Here is an 11,247-nt window from a genome sequence, read left to right on the forward strand (position 1 = left end):
TTTGTGTCTCCTGAATGTCAGACCAGACCATGTGGAGTTTGTGTCTCCTGAATGTCTGACCAGATAAGGTGGAATTTGTGTCTCCTGAGTGTCTGATCAGACCAGGTGGAGTTTGCGTCTCCTGAATGTCTGACCAGATCAGGTGGAGTTTGTGTCTCCTGAGTGTCTGATCATACCAGGTGGAGTTTGTGTCTCCTGAATGTTTGACCAGACCATGTGGAGTTTGTGTCTCCTGAATGTCTGACCAGACCAGGTGGAGTTTGTGTCCCCTGAATGTCTGACCAGATCAGGTGGAGTTTGTGTCTCCTGAATGTTTGACCAGACCAGGTGGAGTTTGTGTCTCCTGAATGTTTGACCAGACCAGGTGGAGTTTGTGTCTCCTGAATGTCTGACCAGACCAGGTGGAGTTTGTGTCTCCTGAATGTCTGATCAGACCAGGTGGAATTTGTGTCTCCTGAGTGTCTGACCAGACCAGGTGGAGTTTGTGTCTCCTGAAGGTCTGACCAGACCAGGTGGAGTTTGTGTCTCCTGAATGTCTGATCAGACCAGGTGGAATTTGTGTCTCCTGAATGTCTGACCAGACCAGGTGGAGTTTGTGTCTCCTGAATGTCTGACCAGATCAGGTGGAGTTTGTGTCTCCTGGATGTCTGACCAGACCAGGAGGAGTTTGTGTCTCCTGAGTGTCTGACCAGATCAGGTGGAATTTGTGTCTCCTGAATGTTTGACCAGACCAGGTGCAGTTTGTGTCTCCTGAATGTCTGACCAGACCAGGTGGAGTTTGTGTCTCCTGAGTGTCTGACTAGACCAGGTGGAGTTTGTGTCTCCTGAATGTTTGACCAAACCAGGTGGAGTTTGTGTCTCCTGAATTTCTGACCAGATCAGGTGGAGTTTGTGTCTCCTGAATGTTTGACCAGATCAGGTGGAGTTTGTGTCTCAGACCAGGTGGAGTTTGCGTCTCCTGAATGTCTGACCAGACCAGGTGGAGTTTGTGTCTCCTGAATGTCTGACCAGATCAGGTGGAGTTTGTGTCTCCTGAATGTTTGACCAGATCAGGTGGAGTTTGTGTCTCAGACCAGGTGGAGTTTGCGTCTCCTGAATGTCTGACTAGACCAGGTGGAGTTTGTGTCTCCTGAATGTCAGACCAGACCAGGTGGAGTTTGTGTCCCCTGAATGTCTGACCAGATCAGGTGGAGTTTGTGTCTCCTGAATGTTTGACCAAACCAGGTGGAGTTTGTGTCTCCTGAATGTCTGACCAGATCAGGTGGAGTTTGTGTCTCCTGAATGTTTGACCAGATCAGGTGGAGTTTGTGTCTCAGACCAGGTGGAGTTTGCGTCTCCTGAATGTCTGACCAGACCAGATGCAGTTTGTGTCTCCTGAATGTCTCCTGAATGAAATATGTAAACAAACGAGTACAAAGTTCAAAACATACAGGCATTCACAAATTCACAAAAGCAGAAATAAATAAATTAATTAAATAAAACCAATAACAGATAAACAACAATAAACAACAATAAGGGAGGGGGGGGGTGTTCAATCAATCAGGGGGTAAAGAGGGAAGAGATTTAAAGAAAGTTCAAAAGGGCTGCCATTTACTGTAAAACTTGTTGGAATCACCTCTCAGAGAATATTTAATCTTTTCTAATTTCAGAAAAAACATAACATCCCTTAGCCATTGAGCGCTGGAAGGGTTTTTTGTAGATTTCCAGTGGAGAAGGAGATGTCGTCTCGCCAGTAAAGATGTGAAAGCAAAGATGTCTAATTGTTTTGATGTAAATCTATTATAATCCTCTGGGCATCCGAATATGGCAATATGGGGAGAGATAGTTACAGTCGTCACAAGTATTTCAGATATAATATCAAAGTACCTCTGCCAGAAAGAAAAAACTAACAGGCAAGAATAAAACATATGAGTTAGATTGCAGGGAGAGGTATGGCATTTGTCACAGCTGTCGGTGACAGTGGAAAAAATTTGTGACAGGCGTGCCTTGGAGAAATGGATCCTGTACAATACTTTGAATTGTATCAAAGTTAGACGGGCACAGGTTGAGCTAGAGTGGATTTTGTTGAGGGCAACGTCCCACCAAGTGTCATGCAACTCCAATCCAAGTTCACCCTCCCAGGCAGCCTTAACTTTAGTGATGGATGAGGTATCATGATTCAGGAGTTTGTTATAGATTTCTGAAATGAAAGACTTCTGAGGGGGGTCCGGAGAGAGAAATTCTTCCCACAATTGGAGTGGGGGTGATGAGGGAAAGGCCGGGAACAAGGATTTGGCGCAGTGTCTGATTTGGAAATAGCGGAAGAGGTGAGATGGCGGGAGTTGAAATTCACTAGACAAATCTGCAAAGCTACGGAAAGTACCATCTCTATAGAAATCTTTAAAAGTTTTCAGGCCTTTGTCATACCATGTAGAAAACGTGGGATCAGATAGTGCAGGTTGAAACAAATGATTTTTTAGCAAAGGAGCTGAAATAGATGGAGAAGTAGATTTAAGATACCTTCTAAGTTGGAACCAGATTTTTAGAGTGGAGATTACCACTGGGTTATCTGTAAAGCCAGAGAAGTTGGTAGGGATAGAGGAAGTGAGCAAAGCCGACAAAGAGGATGAGCCGCATGAATGTATCTCTAACTTGCACCATGGGGGATGCGTAGATTTGGACCAAAATGAGATTTTATGAATATGTGTTTCCCAGTAGTATAATTGGATATTTAGGAGAGAGAGTCCGGCATTAAGTTTACATCTCTGAAGAATTGATTTACTTATTCTGGATGCCTTTCCACACCATAAAAAGCTAGATATATCCTGATCAATAGTTTTAAAAAAGCGCTTAGATAGGAATAGAGGGAGACATTGGAATAGAAACAAGAACTTGGGTAAAATGTTCATTTTAACTGTGTTGATCCTACCTATAAGCGATAATGGCAAGCCCCTCCATCTTTGAAGGTCAGACTTAATTTTAGACATTAAAGGGGAGAAATTGGCAGAAAAAAGGGAGGTTAGCTTTCTGGTTACATTAACTCCTAAATACTTAAAACCTAAGGGGCTCAATTTGAAGGGGATATCAGACTGACTCAGTTGACAGGCTAGAGCATTAACAGGATAACATTCGCTTTTGGAGATATTAACTTTGTAACCTGAAAATAAGCCAAATTTCTGAATAAAGGACAAAATTACTGGTATAGAGCGGCCGGGGTCGGAGACATATAACAACAAGTAGTCCGCGTAAAGAGAAAGTTTAAATTCCATTCCAAAACGTGATATACCAGAAAAAATGGAGGAGGATCTCAGATAGATAGACAAAGGCTCTATGGCCACCGCAAAGAGTAAAGGAGATAATGGACAACCCTGTCGGGTGCCTCGAGATAAAGGAAAGTAAGCAGATTGAACGCCATTGGTGGAGATACTAGCTTGTGGAGATGTAAAGAGAAGGCGTATCCATGAAATGATTATATCACCCAACCCAAATTTATTTAGTACGGCAAGCAGGAAGTTCCATTCGACCCTGTCGAATGCCTTTTCAGCGTCAACTGAGATGACCACTTCAGGGGTTATAGTGGAATTTTTCGAGTATATTATAGTTAAAAGGGTGCGGACGTTGTAAAATAACTGACGGCCCGTGTCTCCTGAATGTCTGACCAGACCAGGAGGAGTTTGTGTCTCCTGAGTGTCTGACCAGATCAGGTGGAATTTGTGTCTCCTGAATGTATGACCAGACCAGGTGGAGTTTGTGTCTAAATGTGTCATTTAGGATAATAAATGGAGTGGAGTTTGACATTTTAAAGGCAGACTAACAGGTCTTTGAGGGTCAGAATTCTAGCTGATAGACAGGTGTTCAAATACTTATTTGCAGCTGTATCATACAAATAAATAGTTAAAAAATCATATATTGTGATTTCTGGATTTTTTTTTTTTAGATTATGTCTCTCACAGTGGACATGCACCTACGATGACAATTTCAGACCCCTCCATGATTTCCAAGTGGGAGAACTTGCAAAATAGCAGGGTGTTCAAATACTTATTTTCCTCACTGTATATATATATATATATATATATATATATATATATTAATTGGCTTCATCACTCTGTCTCCTCTCCACCAATAAGCTGGTGTGTGGTGGGCATTCTGGCGCAATATGGCTGCCGTCGCATCATGCGAGGATGTTGAGGAGATTCCCCCTTCCATGTAAAGCGTTTTGAGTGCCGTGAAAAGCGCTATATAAATGTAATGAATTATTATTATTATTATTATTATTATATACATAGAAAGAAACACAGAACAAAAAAAACAGCCAAAGCGAGATAGAATCACTATTTCACACAAGGAAGATTATTCACAGCGCTTCACTCTGAGATCCGCTCCATCGATTCTCCTCCGATTTCCACTTCACTCTTCTCTCTCTCCGACGACAACACTTTAGATGACGCATCCAAAGTCCAACTTTCCAGGTGCACTCGATCACAATTTCTTAAAACATTAACGTTTAGCGCAAGGAGTTTCTGGAGAAACACTCTGTACTGCTGTTTCAGCTAATCGGCTCTGATCTGACTCTCTCTCGTCTGCTCATTGCTGAAAGCAGTGCTGGCGCGACCTGTGGGCGGGCCTCATGAATGTGCCGCTACTGTTGGCTCACAGAGGTGTCAGTCACTGCAGCACAATGTGTGATTGGGTAAATCTCTTTTCCATCTAGAACACTCTTTTTCTTTCCTTTTTAAAAAAAACTTTTAACTCTTTATTGGTAGCCAGTGTTACCCAGGTTACAATCAGGTGGAGTTTGTGTCTCCTGAATGTCTGACCAGACCAGGTGGAGTTTGAAGGCATGGAGTGGAGCCACGGCCACGCTCGTAAGCTGCAGCTGGCCTACGCATTACATGAGGAATTTGAAGATGATATTTTCCTGTGTCTCCTGAATGTCAGACCAGCCCAACGGAATGTGTGACCAGGTGCGTGAGCAGGCTACACCAACCATCACTGTGGGTGTCCTTGTGGAGTTTGAAGGCATGGAGTAGAGCCAAGCCCACACTCCCATCGCTGAGGGTGAGCTGCAGCTGGCATCTGCATTATATGAGGAAATGGATGATGATATTTTCCTGTTTCTTGTCTCCACTGGTCCCGTCCAGCTCCAAGTATCCTGCGTCTCCACTGGTCCATCCAGCTCCAAGTATCCTGTGTCTCTGCTCTCCAGTACTGCCTTGTCATGAAGATTCCCTGGTTACACCTCCAGCTGCCGAGTCCATCACTCCACCTCAGCTAGTCGACTTGTCAGCTCCACCATGGCTTCTCCCTCCCTTGGCTCCACTTGGAACCATCGTCCTTGCGGCTCCACAGGGCTCTCTCGTCCCTCCGGCTTCGCATTGTATCCTGATCCATCTGTCCCCGCCTTGCTCCTCCAGCCCATGGCTCCTCCAGCTCCTGGCTCCTCCAGCTCCTGGCTCCTCCCTTCGTCATCGCCTCCCTGGTTTCTCTTGCCGGCATTTCCTGTTCCCTGTCCTTCACCAGCCCCTCGTCCTCCTCCAGAGTCCCCACTCTTCCTCGGTTGGACACCCTCAGTTTATTTAAGGCACCTGGAGATGCCTTCTTGGGGAGGGGGGAGCCTTAAGTTTAGGTGTATGTTTAGTTTAGTTGTTTAGTTTAAGTTTCTTTGTGTTTTGGTGGTGTTTTCCCTGTTCCTGTTTGCCTGAGTTGTCTGTCATTATTAGATTCCTTTGTTGTTAATTAGTCCTTTTTCTAGTGAAGCATAAATTGATGTAATTTCTTAATGAATTTGGAATATAGTGGTCAGTTTACTGAAATGAAGCAGCCTCAATGAGGTAGGGTGGATCCTTCAAAATGAGGCAGAGCTTGAGTTCTTCTCATGTCTTATTGGTGCATCCTTGTTTCCTTCCCTCGCATCCTAAGGGGGTGGAGCTGAGACGCGAGGGAAGGATCACCTGTGTATCCTCATGCCTCCTCAGGAGGCTTTCTTGCTTCTCATTCCTCACCTCCTCGTGGTGCAGTTGGAGAATTGAGATGTTGGAGAAATGAGATGCAATTTTGACAATTTTTCATATAAAAGATAAATGAACTTTTGCTTAAAAACAGATGAGAAACTCTAATTCCTCTGTAAAAAAAAAAAAAAAAATCACCCCCACATATAACAAACATTACTGCTAATAAGTAGCACTTCCTAAACCTTTCTAGGACTTTCTGGAATTGTTACAAACTGCTTTGGAGATGCAAATTTGGAGCTCCAAATTCAGTAGGGTAATCCAAAGATATAATCCAAAAGAGACAAAAGGTCAAAACACAGGCAAGCAATCCAAACAGATACCAGGACACGAACCCAGGCAAACAGGGCAAATCCAGGTGAAAATCATGGAAAAAACCATGCGCTCAGAAATGCAGTTGTGACACATACAGTACACAACTTTGTAATGAATGACTGATTAAACCGGGCTAATATCAGAGTTAACCAGGTTAATAATACACAACTGATAGCAATCAGAGATGATGAGTCCGGGCAGTGACTTCTGGGAAATGTAGTCCATGTGTATATGGCAATGGACTAGGGAGGTGACCGTGACAGGAATTTTCTAGGACTGTTTTTCTAGAACAATCCAAATCTTGGTATACATATATATGGGTCAATGACATGACGTGCATATTTTTTGTGTCCAACTGCATTATTTCCTTTTTAAATAATTTGATAAAATCATGACATCACTTTATTCAATAAAACCTATTTAGTTTGAATGCATTTTTAGTACATTTAAATAATTATGTTTTGTTATCTTAAACCCCCAAAATGTCAGGTGGTGCAACTGTCTACTATTAAAAACTATTTAAAATGGTGTCTTAATAATACAAAATTAAAAGCTAAATAGGCCTACTATGGCATCATTTATATTTGAAACCTTTCATATATGCAAGTTTTTTTAATTGAAAAACTTTTGTCCAGCAATTTGTGTTCTCACCTTCTCAAATGTCTGGGTGGCACAACTGCAAACATGACTCTTTTATTATGAATTGACAAGGTAATAACAGTAAAGATAATAATGCTTCATCCACAGGAGGATGTTACTATTTCTGCTCTGCCAGTCAAAGTAGTAAGAGTAGTACAGTATACTAGTCTTTCCTCTGAAGAAGAGCAAGACTGGTGCTCAGTGCGATCCTCCACCTCTCTAATGGGATGGAGGGATAGAGAGTTGTGGTCGGGTTAGGGTTTTATTCCCTACTGCAATCCAGCGGATGATTTCATTGTCGAGTAAGTCTTTTATTGTGTTTACATTAGTCACCATGTTATTTTTAGAATAGCATGTACATAATTTACCTGTTGGGCTACTGCTGTCAGACTGAAATCTGTGAGGTCGAGTAAAATATGTTGTCAGGCAATGTTAAATGCACAAACGAGTAGGCTATGTAAATGTTATGCTGTCATTTATATGACAAATGCCTACAAATCCTATCAAATTATACAGTATAATTTGATAGAATTTGTATATGATATAAATATGATGTGATATTTAATAGGATATAAAAGTAACATGAAAATGTTGAATATATTTCACTAGGTTTGGCTAACATGTGACCAGTTTTTAATACTTAATAATCTTCACACTCTTACTACCACCATCATTTATTTTTATATTTTGATTATTGTGCACTTGTCAGTCCCTCACATATGGCCATTCTAACACACAAAGTATCACACAAAAGTTAAATCAGTATGTTAATGTAAATGCATTCACAGTTAAAAAAAGAGAAAAGTGTAGTGTTGCTCATATTTTATTGTAGCACTGAATAGTGTAATGAACAGAACACAGCACTGAGATCTATGACCTCTATTTGTTTTTAGGTGAATATCATTCATTATCTGTGATGCAGTCGGAAACCAGATTTAAAGTTGTCCAGGTAGGCTATCCATTTGAGCTTAAGACATAATTCAATACGATTTCTCTGCCTCATAATAGTGTTAGAGAACCAGGAGAGGTGCACTTATGAGGGTCCATCGTCCTTCGGTTTGGGGGGGGTCGTGTAGGCCATAATTATTGAAAAGCTTTGAACAAACACTAGTGAAATAAAGACACTGATCAATGTTAGCCATCGAAATTAATTCACTTTTCTGAAACGATGAGAAAAGATTCCAGTTTTCGATTAAAGAAGATTTCACTGGAAAGGGTTTACTTTGGCACATTGCCAATGTTGGTCAAACCTAACAAACTGTCTAAAGCTATTAATATTCGAAATAACATTTTGTCGCCTATACAATACCTTCACTAGCATCGACTTTGAATGGACACTAATCAACTAATGTGTCCACCATCAACACGGTCGAGGTGGCATGGGGCTGCCAGGTCTGAGTAACACAATTAGCCCAAATATGGACAATCAAAAATAGCCCAAAAGTAGCCAAATGATCATATCCCAAATATCAAAACTCAAAATATGACAATCCAATAACATTTACATTTACTGTTAGGCTATATACAACTGAAAACCACTTTATCATATAACGATAAAGTTTTATCATTAGAACATCAAATATTACAATACAAGCATTTCAGTCAAATATAATTTATATCTGACAAAGACCAACGCTATTGGATCTGAGTTCAGCATTAAAAAAACAACTCATCTTTGAAAAAAAAACAATGTCTGTAATATGTCCCATATATCAAAATGTAACATCCAATACAGGTATTATGTCAGATTTTTTTTTTGCCAGAACTAGGGAACACCCTGTCTATATTATTTATTTCAGGCTAAAGATGTGTATGAATGAATAACACCGATCATACAATTTCTTAATTTTTCACAACTTCTGAGGATTTTCAATAACTATGGCCACTCAAGTGTGTGAGGCAAGGACTTCAGACAAACAGGTGTGCATGTTAATAAACTCATTAAACGATCAAGAAGTGCTTTCTCTGATCGCTGCAATATACTTCAGTTCGATTTCTTGACCCTCCAGCTGAGGATAATAAAACATTTTCTGTTAATATTTTTTCATTATCCTAAATACCGACTTACATTTAGTTTAGCTAAACCAGTAGCCATGCGTGTTCCTGCAGGCGTACCCTCACCAAACACACCTGAACCAGCCAGCCGAGGTGTGGGGCTGATGGGATATGACAGAGACACAGGTGTGTTGGGACGGAGCTTTCCAGATGTTTTGAGAACCGCATGTTCTTCAAGAAAAAGATTTTACAGTTATCATCTCGAGTTTGTTGTTTTAGCATTAACCTTGAGGTCATGTTAATATACTAATAATGATTCATTTGACATACATTTCTGTCATCCTGCAGACCCCTGTAAAGTTTGCTGAGGGCCCCAAGAACCACTGACCTAAATAAAGCACTTTTCCGAGTCGAGTCTGTCTTGAAGGACATTTGGACTACGACTGGATAACTATGAAAAGACCAACATATTTCAGATAACACTGCTTCACTGTTCTCTCTGATTAAGATCAAATATATGCATTTGGCAGAAGCTTTTATCCAAACTGACTTGCACTGCATTTAAAGTATACATGTTTCATGCTTTCCCTGGGAACACAATGGAAGAAATACACAATGCAAAGAACGGTGTTTTATTAATATCAAATGAAACTCAAACTTTTGACAAAAACAATGTAAGCATTGAACATGTTCAGAACAGAAGATAACGTAACAATATTACATGTGCATTCAAGTATTCTAAGACAAACTAAGACATGCCTTCTGGATAAATCATGTATTTCTTACTGAAGGCACTGCAGCCAGTAGTGACACACTTTTATTCAGCAACAGGTCAACATCTACAAGTGCTGAAATCAATTATGTTGTATCCCTCTAGGCAGGAGCATTTCTTTAAATCATTATTATTACATATCTGAAAAAAAAAAAGAGAATACAACAGTTTAACATTTCCAGTGCATGACAGGTTTTCAAGCTGAAGTGTTTACCCTCATTGGCTCTGATACATCACGGAGTGTGTGAACACACACCATATCAATCGTCCGTGATGAAGGCCTCAGCAGGACGGCCCGTCACGAGCCTCAAACGAGGGCAGGAACACAAACCGCTCACTTTTTGGTACTTTGGACATGACTGGGTCGGGCAGAAAACACTCCAGACGGGATGATTGACAGCTGGCTGACTGCTGCCCAAAAGAACTGGAAAACTGAATTAATGGTGTTTTTAAAAGCGGTTTCCTTGAAAGTTCACTTTATAGGTAGCCTAATATTTTTTTCAATATTGTAAATAGACAAATAGGCTTGATCTTTTTCACTTTATGTTAAGTACTGTGTATGTGTAGCTATGTAGATAAATAATAAATTACACTGTTCCAATAGTGTAATGTCACTAAATCAATTTTTTAACAGTAGTCCAAAGAATTCATAGCACATTAACATGAAAACTATACAACAAAACTATTAATTTGGCTTCAATTAAAACCAATATGTAAATAAAATAAAACAACTTTGGAAATACTGTAATAAAATATCACCAACACATCACAATTAATAAATATATAATGAATTAATCTAAGGTGCTTTTTAGAGCATATTCCACCGACGGTTAGCTGAATGTAACAGTGAAACAATAGGATAGTTCGACTGGATTAGATAGATGACCTAGAGGACGAAACTAAACTCTAGAATACAGTCTGTAATGTTGAAAAGGTGAAATCTAGCAATTCAGTTCAACGCATTAATTAAAATCACAGGAGAAAGATATAGAAGAAAAAAGATGAAGGAGGAAAAGTATCAAACAACTAGCAAAGATCCTAAAGAAACATGATCCCGATGTCTGGAACTAATATACAGTGGGGAGAACAAGTATTTGATACACTGCCTTTTTTGCAGGTTTTCCTACTTACAAAGTCTGTCATTTTTATCAGAGGTACACTTCAACTGTGAGAGACAGAATCTAAAACAAAAATCCAGAAAATCACATTGTATGATTTTTAAATAATTAATTTGCATTTTATTGCATGACATAAGTATTTGATCACCTACCAACCAGTAAGAATTCCGGCTCTCACAGACCTGTTAGTTTTTCTTTAAGAAGCCCTCCTGTTCTCCACTCATTACCTGTATTAACTGCACCTGTTTGAACTCGTTACCTGTATAAAAGACACCTGTCCACACACTCAATCAAACAGACTCCAACCTCTCCACAATGGCCAAGACCAGAGAGCTGTGTAAGGACATCAGGGATATAATTGTAGACCAGCACAAGGCTGGGATGGGCTACAGGACAATAGGCAAGCAGCTTGGTGAGAAGG

This window comes from Rutilus rutilus (assembly GCF_951802725.1).
Source record: "Rutilus rutilus genome assembly, chromosome: 25".
Taxonomy (NCBI): domain Eukaryota; kingdom Metazoa; phylum Chordata; class Actinopteri; order Cypriniformes; family Leuciscidae; genus Rutilus; species Rutilus rutilus.